The sequence below is a fragment of the Sminthopsis crassicaudata genome, chromosome 1 (genome assembly GCF_048593235.1).
Source record: "Sminthopsis crassicaudata isolate SCR6 chromosome 1, ASM4859323v1, whole genome shotgun sequence".
Classification (NCBI taxonomy): domain Eukaryota; kingdom Metazoa; phylum Chordata; class Mammalia; order Dasyuromorphia; family Dasyuridae; genus Sminthopsis; species Sminthopsis crassicaudata.
Genome location: NC_133617.1, coordinates 752,746,460 through 752,756,150, shown reverse-complemented (window position 1 = coordinate 752,756,150; position 9,691 = coordinate 752,746,460). Strand labels below are relative to the sequence as shown.

General features: G+C 57.2%; 1 long non-coding RNA gene across 1 annotated transcript in view; it reads left to right on the top strand.

Moving 5' to 3' along the window:
* LOC141552091 (uncharacterized) overlaps positions 1-8,906 on the top strand; it is an 18,793-nt gene extending 9,887 nt beyond the window's left edge. Inside the window, exon 2 of the long non-coding RNA XR_012485055.1 lies at positions 7,740-8,906. This is a non-coding gene — a long non-coding RNA (uncharacterized LOC141552091). The remainder of the gene's footprint in view (positions 1-7,739) is intronic.
* Positions 8,907-9,691: the final 785 nt, after the last annotated feature.

Sequence of the window (9,691 nt, the reverse complement as noted above, 5' to 3'; positions counted from 1 at the left end):
TCCATTTCATGATCACAATTCCAGCATATCCTAGTGAAGAGAAGGACAACTTTTGGTTCCTTTTATTTGTATTGGGAATCCTTGAGATGCTGATTAGTGGATTAGAGGGAGGAGTTTGACTCAGACTCCTGTAATTATCCCTGGGAAGGACCAAGTGCCCCAAGCATGTCCTGGTTTAGTTCAAGGTAAGAGGGAACTTCTGCAGCCATCTGGTCTACCCTCTGCACAAGCGCCCTCCCTGCCACCTGAATACCTGCCATGAGGATGCTGAAGATGGAGTCCATTCGAGTTGGGCCAGTCATCATTGTGAAGGAGATGTTTCCACACACTTGACCCAGGTTATCTTTTCCATCCTCCTAGTTCTTTCCCAAATGGACTAAAGTCCCCATCACTCTAGATTTCCAGCCCTAGATCTAGATCTCCTCTGGTGACTCACAGTGGAGGGCTCTCCAGCAATTGGCCTCCCCTCTGGGCACAATGAAAGCCCCTTAAAGGCTTTTTGTTTAAATCCCTCATTTGACAAAGTGAATCCCAAGGAGAGGAATAGACCCAGCAAAACACCTCCATTCCCCAGAGGAGGGGACCAAAGCTCAGAAAAGGGAAGGGGCTTCTGCATTGCTGCCAAGGGTGCCTCTGTCGCTCACACAAAAAAGTTGGCAGGCCGCCTGATATACCTCGGGGGTCACCAAAGTTGTGTCAAGAGTCAGGCTTTAGCAGAAAAGTAGCCAAAAGCTGGGGATTTGTGCTGAAGGAACACCCCTAATTAAGTATTAGTAATGGTGAAGAAAGGAAAGAGTCAGTTCCTACATTCCTTCAAGGCTTCTCCACCTCCCAGACTCACTTGGGTAATCTCGGTGTAATTTCTGGAGCTCTGACTCTGCCCAAATACAGAGCAGCTAATGATGTCTTGACATGCCTGAGTGATCATTCCATCCTTCAAGAAGTGGACAAACCAAGGAGAGAATGCTACTATGATCTGATTCTTACTTAACAGGGAGGGACTGGCTGCTTGGGGAATGATGAAGTTCCCGGAAAATGAGACCACTGTCCTTCTTAGAAAGCTCTCGGTTCGAGGGAGAGGTTTCAGAGCCTTCAGAGGAAAGGCTCAAGACTGAAATACTGCAAGGAAAACTAGCCCAGGACGGAGAGGGGATGCTCAAGAATAAAAATGTGAGGGTACGAAGGAAAATCTCCTTTCTCTGTCAAGGACGGGAAGGCTTGAGCATTTGATTTGGATAGAGTCGTAGCTTGATGTCTCCCCACTAGATTATAAGCTCCTGGACGCCTTTGGTTCCTCCAGTGGCTGGCACACAGTAGGCACTTAATAAATCTTTCTTAAATTGAATCGGCAGATTTAATGAGGAATTGGTGCACCAGAGGGAGTTCCTGCATACATAGGTGTCCTCGAAGACTCCCGACATCCCTGTCAGAGGGGGCCACGTGACAAAACCATTGTGGGGGCCTCGGAGAGATCATGGAGGAGGGATAATTTCAGAGGCTCTCTGAAGGACAATGATACGGGAGCTGTCAGCTTCGGGCAAGAGAAGTTCTAGACTCTATCCAGAGCCCAGAGGCGGCAGAGCCGGAGGGTTCTGTGAGGTCATCGCCCCTCACCCTTCCGCTTAGCCCGGGCCCTCTCGGGCAAAGCTGGGATTGGAGCCCGGCTCCGGGCTGAGACTCTGCCCTGCGCCACGGCCGCTTCCTCAGCATCTGGACAGAGCTTGGCCCAGAGCATGGGCGTCGAGGAGCGCCAGGCTCCGGGGGTTCTGGGATCCCGCTTTCCCCTTTGCTGCTTATTCAGTCTCGCCCTGGCTGCCACACAAAGCAAAGGCTGTTGTCCTACTTTCTAATGAAGGCCCTGGGACTAATGGAAGCATTCCTCTCCCTTTTCATTGCAATGGCAATCCAGTTAGTCAAGGCTGCGGCCGCACAATCCCACAATCCCACAGCCGGGTCAGAGCCGCCCCCACCCCCACCCCGCCCGCGCCCCCTCCCCACTTTCCTCTGTGAGCAGTGCAGGAAGCTCTGCTTCCATGACAGGCTCCTTGACGTCAGCGGTGGGACCCCAGAGCTTGGTGGGACCCCAGAGCTTGGCGCTCCCTCTCCGAGGGCCCGGACGGCTTTAGAATCACAGGAAGCTCGGGGTTCTAGGGATAAGAGGGCGGCCCATCGGACCTACTGTGTGCTAGCTAAGGGCCAGGAAAGCACCCAGCAGTCTGTGCGCGTTGTATGTGGCCCAATACTGGGAAGTTGGGACTGGGACTGGACTGGCGGTTCCCTCAATCCAAGGCCTCCCGGGTGAGGAATCCCTCCGAGGGGCGGCCCGGGGGCTTCTCGCCCCTCGCTGAGATGCTTCGGGCACCAAAAAGGCGCCTTGCAGAGCCACAGGTCCCCCACCCCCCCAGGCTCCTGGGACCGAGGCCAGCCTCCGAGTCACCCGCGCGAGGCTCTCTGGGAGCCGACAATGGGGAAGCAAATTTGGGGAGGGAGAAGCTGGGGGCATGGAGCCGAGCCCCGAAGGAGGCCGGGGCTCCTGAGGGCCGGCGGAGGCCAGGGAGGGAGCTGGCCCCGGAGCTCTGGGGCCGGACAGCGGCCGGGACAGATGGGGGCCCTGAGCAGCTCGCCCCCGGCAAACCGTGTCCCCAGAATCCCACCCAGAGTTCCACGGCGGGATGCCTCCTCCTCTGAGCGCCCAGAAAGCTCCGGGCGGAGCCCCGGGGGACCTCGCCCCGTCCGAACTTCCGGGCTCGGAGCCGGCGCTGGGCTCCGGGGACCCCCTCGGTGGCGCGGGACAAGTCCCCGAGGTCTCTCGGCCTCCACTCTCTCCGGGTACTTTGGGCCTCTCGGCTCCATCACCTCCGACCCCGACCTCCATCTTTGCCTCTGCCGCCGGACCAGGGCCGGGCAAAACCTGGCGGGACGCGCCTCCCGTGACTAACCGGCCGGCGGCGAGGGAGCGCTGCCCTAGACTCAGGCTTTAGTCACGTGACACGCCCTGGAACCCGCGCGGCCCCTCGGGCCTGGGAAAGCAGGGGGGGGGGGCGGCCTGAGCGGGGGCTGTCCCCAAGTATTCGGGGCCGCTGGTGTTTATTTCCACCCGACTTCGTTTTCCCCGCCTCCAGCCGGACCCCCCAGTCCCGCGCAGTCGGGCCGGGTGAGGGCCCGCCGCGGGCAGGGCTCCGGGGGCCGCCGGAGACCCCCTTCCTCCCGGGCTGGAGCCGCGAGAGCCCCGGGGTCGGTGCAGCTTCGGGTCCAGACGTGAGTGACTGGGCCACGGTCTCCCAGCCCCTCCTTTCAGAGGGCCGCAGGGAGGAGCCTGGCTCCGGGTAAACCGCGGCCGCAAAGGAATGCGCTTTCCCTCGGAAAGTAAATACGGGCGTCCTCGGCCGGGGGGAGGCTGGGCGGCTCCGCGCCCTGGGGCCGCGGGGGAGGGGAGGCCGGGCTCTGCTCCCCTCCCCCTCCTCCGCGGAGGGCTGGTTTTTGCTTCTGTTTTTAAGCCGGACTAAAAATCTCTGAGAAAGTTTACCCGAGTATTTGAAGCCGAAGCCACGTCCGAGGCCGGCGCTCCGCGTTTCCGGCTCCGCGCGCTTCACTTTTAATTAAATGCGATTTTTAGAAAGAGAATGTCCCTAAGATGCTGCCCCGGCCGACACCGGACCGGGACCTCCGGCTGGGCCCAGCCCTTCTCCCCCGGGGGAGGAAACCGAGGCCCCGGGGCCGGCTCCGGGGTTCCGAGCTCTGGCCTCCTGCCGGAGGCGGCCCCCAGCCGTCCCGGCGGCTCCCGCGGCCCCTTTGCACGCACACACACAGGGAGCCGCCTTTGGGGGGTCAGTGAGAGCACTAAGACATCCCCAGGCTCCAGGAGGAGCCCCGCCTTTTACAAGAGGGTGACCAGCGGCCCGGCCGCGGCCTCCCAGCCTCCCCTCCTGGTGTCCGGGGCTCCCTGGCCCCACATTTCCGGCCGCTCTCCCCCAGCTCCGAAAGGGGAACAAGCGGCTTCTTTCTCTTTGGAAACAGCCTCCGGCGGGGCCTCCCCTGCCCTCCCAGCCTCCCTCGGGTTCTCAGGTTTATTAGGAGGCGGCTCGGAGCCTGGGGTAGGGAGGAGACCCCCCCTCGGGACCCGGCTTCTCCCCTGGGGCCCATTTCCACCCCCTCAGGCCCCGCTCCCCCTGGGGACTCGGACCTGGGCTCCCAGCTCTCTGCAGCCCAGGGAGGGACCAGGAAGGACTGAGAGGCTCCCCAGTGCCCCAGTGGCCGGGGACCCTCCCCCGCTGCACCTCCTGTTACTTCTATCCAATTTACTGGGGAGCCGCTGAATCCCATGGCTGCTAACGGAGCAGCCCCGCCCCCCCTCCGTGCCCACACCACCGCCCAGAGGCTGCCCCCCCCCCAGGAAACCCCCTGTAGCAGACCCTCCCATCCCCCCCAGGCTCAGGGGCCTTTTCTGAGGGAGAACCCGCATCTTCCTCTTTTCCCTCTCGTGCCCCACAGGCCGGGCTGTCCCCCGGGAGCCAAGTGGCCACATCCGGGACACCCCGAGATCAGCGACTCTGAAACCTGAGCATCTGAAAAATGGGAGGAATCCTTCCTGTGAGGAGACATTTTCACTGGCCAGCCCCCCCTTCTCCATCCCCCCCCCCAAGTTTCAAGGGAGCTTCCTCTGCTCATCTCAGAAATTAGCTGAATTAAGAATCGGTCTAGAGTATTTATTAAGTACCTACTGCGTAGGGGACACATAGTATGCTCACAAAGATATAGAGAGAAGTTCCAAGGGCGGTGAGGTGGGGCGGGAGCTGGAGCCCAGATCCAATATGACCTCCGACCCTCGGCCCGTGACCCTCTGCAAGTCTCTTAACCCGCTGGAACAACCAAAACAGCCACTTTGGGCTTCCCCGGAGCTTATGCCGGGTGACTGCTAGCGAGCACAGGGAGCCACAGACGGATTAACAGCTAAAAGAGGAGGAGGATGGATGGAGAAGCCGAGCTTTTAGTTGGAGCCTGGTGGGGAAGAGATGAGGAAGGAGAGAGAGAGGGGGTGGCTACTTCGGTGAGCAGAGGCTCAAGTTGCAAACCTAGTGGGGCTGGGAGGGCCAGGAAGCTGGGCCTCTCTGGTCCCTGGCCTGTGACTGACCACAAGAGGAACTTTTAAAATGCTGGCTTAAGGCCCCTCTGCCGCAGAATGCTTGGGGACCCCGCCAGGAAGGAGGGGAGAAGGAGCCATTGCCAGAAGGGACCCAAATCCTGGCCTTTGCACCTGCTTCCTGCCTCCTGTCTCCTCACCTGTATGCTCACCTGGACAGGTGAGTGAGTCAGGACGCCCACTTCCTGCCCTCACACGATCAGTGATCCCCAGAGGGAGGACCCGCTCTCGGCCCACGGCCTCACCCACCCGGCCGGTCCAGTTCCTCCTTTGGCTTACCGAGGAAAGTGACCCTTGGCCAGGTGGGCATGGAGGTTCTCCCGCCCTGGGAGAAGGTGACCCTGGCAGCTTGCCCGGGGAGCCAGCCTCAGGAGGCTCCAGCTCCAGCTCCACCCTGGTCTGACTCACGACTTCTCTGGGCCTGCTCTGGCCAAGGCCAAGGGGAGGCAGGGCCCGGCGGCCTGGCTCTGGATGACTTTACCTGAGTAAACATCCTGCCTGCCCAAACCTCCCAGGGTGACCTCAGCATGGCTCTGGGTTGGGGTGAGCGGATGGAGCATCCCCCCAAGGCCGGGAGCCTTTGTGGAAACTCTCCGGGGCCGCTGGCCTGGCAGATCAGGGGCAGGCCGGGCTTCAGCTTGCCTGAGGTCCTCAAAGCCCGCCTGTTCTGGGGGGGGGGGGCTCCCGCTCCTCAATGCTTTCTTAGCTTTGGAAATGGGTGAATGGCCAGACCTGGAGGAGTCCAATGGTGGGCCCAAGGCCCTGGCACTTACCCTGGGAGGGTTGCCTTCAGGTCAGGGCCCTACAGGAAGGAATGGATGGCATCTATACATATTGGCAACAGACCCTGCCCTGAGAGAGTCAGATGGAGGCAAGAGAAGGCGGGGTCTTGACAGGCCGGACCCCTGGCCGGAATCAAGTCAGAGGGTGTTTATTTGGGATTGCTATGAATCAAGTCACAGAAGTGGGAGCCTGGCTGGGCCCTCTCCTGCCCACCTGTGAAAGGGCATAAGCTCCTGGGCACAAGCTCAGGCTGCTTCTTGTTTTTGTGCCCCCAGCACTTGACTCCATGCTTGGCACACAGTAGGCAATTAATGTTCACTGGGTTGAATTGATGTGAGAACATTTGGTCTGAAGAAGATTCTCCATTATCTGAGGGCTGCCACATGGAGGGGGTGCTCCACCTGGTCCCCAAGGACAGAATCCAGAGCCCCGCTGCTGCTGGGCCTTCTTTTTTTTTTTTTTTTTTTTTTTTAAAGCTTTTTTACTTAGAAAACACATGCATGGGTAATTTTTCATTGACACCTGCACAAGCTTGTTACAAATTATCCCCTCCTTCGTCCCATTCCATCCCCCAGATGGCCGGTAGTCCAGTACATGTTAAATGCGTTACAGTATATGTTAAATCCCATATATGGACACATATTTATACAGTTGTCTTGCTGCACCAGAAAAATCAAATCGAAAAGGAAAGAAAGTGAGTAAGAAAATAAAATGCAAACGAACAAGGACAAAACGAGTGAGGATGCTGCCTTGTGGTCCAGACTCAGTTCCCACAGTCTCTCCAGGGCCACACGGCTCTCTCCAGAACAAGTCTGTTGGAACTGGTCTGGATCATTGTTGACAGGAGCCGCGTCCCTCAGAATTGATCATTGTATAATATTGATGTTGCCGTGTACGATGATCTCCTGGTTTTGCTCCCTTCCCTCAGCATCACTTCCTGTAACTCCCTCCAGGCCTCTCTGAAATCCTCCTGCTGTCGTTTCTTACAGAACAATAATATTTCATAACCTTCATATACCATAACTCAGCTATTCTCCCACTGATGGGCATCCGCTCAGGCTCCAGTTCCCTGCCGCTATGAAAGGGCCGCCACAAACTTTCTTGCACACATGGGTCCCTTTCCCTCCATTAAGGTCCCTTGGGGATACAGGGCTGGGCCTTCGTTCTTGAAGAAACCCAATGACATCACAGGGCGATGTCCCGGCTTGCCCAGGCTGAGCTGGCTGCCGCCAGCCTCCCTTTCTCCTCCAGTCATGGGAGGCCACGTTGCTTGTAGTGGATGTTTAATAAAGTTGTTTATTTTTATTATTTTAAGGTCACTTTTGTTCTGGGAGCGGGCTGGCCAGCTTTTGTGGACTGTTCCTCACTTGATATTCAATATGATTTCACCTTGTTTTTCTTTCCATCTCCACAAACTTCTGCTAAAACCCCTCTCCTGGCCCTGGGGGCATCCAGGCTGGCTCTGGGACAGAAGACTGAGTCCCAAGGCCCTGGGGCAGCCGGTGACAGAGCTGGGCTTCAAATCCACACCCTTGGATTCCAAACCCAGTGTTCTTTTTTATTTTATTTGTATTTATTTATGTTATTTTTATAATAAATTATAAAAGAATTTATTTTATTATAGGCTTAATCATAATAGAAAAAAACACAAATATTTAAAAGCTTCCAGAGCAGAACAGGCTCATGTTCTAAACTGTGACTCTTACAAATGGGCTTTTAAAGGGTCTATTTGGTTTAACCAAATGGTTCACAAATGTTTTGTTGACGTCCTTTTTTTTTGTTTTGTTTTTTTTTTTTGTTTTCTTCTATTTTCCAGTTTTATCATCACTCCCTCCTAACATCATCTCCAAGATGCTTTTGTCCCTCAAGCTCTTTCATGTGACAAAGAATGATAGTCAAGCAAATGTCATCCCGGTGTCACCCCAAGAATGACTGGCTCCCCCAAACCTCTCTCCTCACTCATTGTTGCCATCGTTCCCGGGTCACCATTGGTCTGCTGCATCCCCGGGGTCACCATTGTCTGCTGCTCAGAGCCGGAAAGGAGAGTCTGCAAGTTCTCTTCCTCCTGCCATTACAAGGAGCGTGTGGATGTCCCGCTCCTGAGTCTTCCCCCATCTCTCTGATTCCTTCTTATTTGTCAAACTCTCCTCACCTTCCTCTGCCCCCAGCTGCTTTCCCCTGCCCCACGTGGCCTGGAGTGTGACTGACTGTGCAGGAAACCGAGGCAGGTCTGTCCCACTTCTGCCCTATTCGTTGTCCTCCCTCCCGGGGAGCTCCCAGATGCTCTCTGCAGGCTTGTTCCCCCTCCTCCCCCACCTCCATGATGGCTTTTTATGCTTCGAACTCCGGCTCCCCTGGATCTTCCCTCTCCTGGGACGGCGCTGTCCCTGCAGAACCCCAGAGGTTCCCTTCCCGGCCCATCCCAGACAAGGCCGCCCCATTTCCCGGCACCCCCATTGAGTCTGCCCCCCCGGCCGGCTCTGTCTGAGCTGAATGCTCCCACTGTTTTTCAGCTTCCTTGAGAAGCAGGAAGAAAAGAGCTTGTTTCCGGCCCTGGCCCCCTTTGGGGTCATTCGCTCTTTGGCCGGGGGGAGAGCATCAGTCTCCTAGAGCCCCTTCCCCCTCCCTGAGCTTTCTTCCTCTGCCCTTTCTCATGGAGCGCCAGTCGCTGCCAGGGCCTCTGGCAGAGGTCTGTTTGTCAGACACTAAGCCTTGGGCTCTCGCTCCCGGTGCCAGCTGCTCAGGGAACATGTGGCCCTTTCTTTAGGTGGGAGTGGGTGGAGGCATGCCAAGGGCCGGGCACTCCTCTCTCAGAAGTTACGGGGCAGAGGGAGTTTCTCTCTTGCAAAGGCCTTCAGGAGAATGTTTTGCATGACTTCATCTGTACAATGGGTATTAAATCTCTTGCCTTCTCCATGGGTGAGGGAGGGACCAGAGGAAGGAAAAGAATTTAGAACTAAAAATAAAAATCTTTAAAGAAGCTCATTTCCAGCCTCAGCAAACTGCCTGACTCAGCTTCACCTTCCTTCAGATACAACAGCACACGGGGAGCCTGAGTGTCAGTACACGGCCACGCTCCCATTTTCCAGGGACCTGACCTTCTCTGATGCTGCAGCTTTCCCCGGACCGGGCCGGACCCCCCGGGCCCACGGCATGGGGAGCTCGCTGGCATCGGGAGCCTCGGATTCATCCGGAGAACAGGGAAAACTGAGAAGGGAGGGATTGTTATTTCCCTGCCCAGCCAGGGCTTCCCCTCAAGGGGAGGAAATTCAGGACTCCGGCCAACTCCCGGGGTGGGGAGAAAGTGGGAGGTTGCCCAGTCATTCTCAGCGTTGGGTTTAATTGGGTTGGAGATGACATCATGGCAGCTCCCTGTGCCAGCAGGCCGGCGGCTTCCTGGCCAAGGCTGCTGATGGGCTCTCTGTGGCCAAGTCCACCAACGCTGGGCTCGGGAGGTCATTCTGGGGCAGGAAAGGGGAGGGCCAGCCTCTCGTTTGGCCCCCCAGGGACAGAGCTCCTCCTCGGCCAGACTCTGAAACGATGGCAGAGGCCTGGAAGGCTGCAGGGAGGAAGGAGCTAGACCAGGGGCCCCCCTCTTTGGCTCTGACCTCCCGTGACTTCCAGGGGCTGATTTGGTCCTGCAGGGATCAAGGAACCCCACTGTCAGTCAGAAGTCCCCCCCAGAAGGCGGGGCGGCCCTAGTCTTAACACCCAAGAAGCAAAACGGTTTAGCTTTCGGTCACAAATCTCTATAATCATATAAGAACA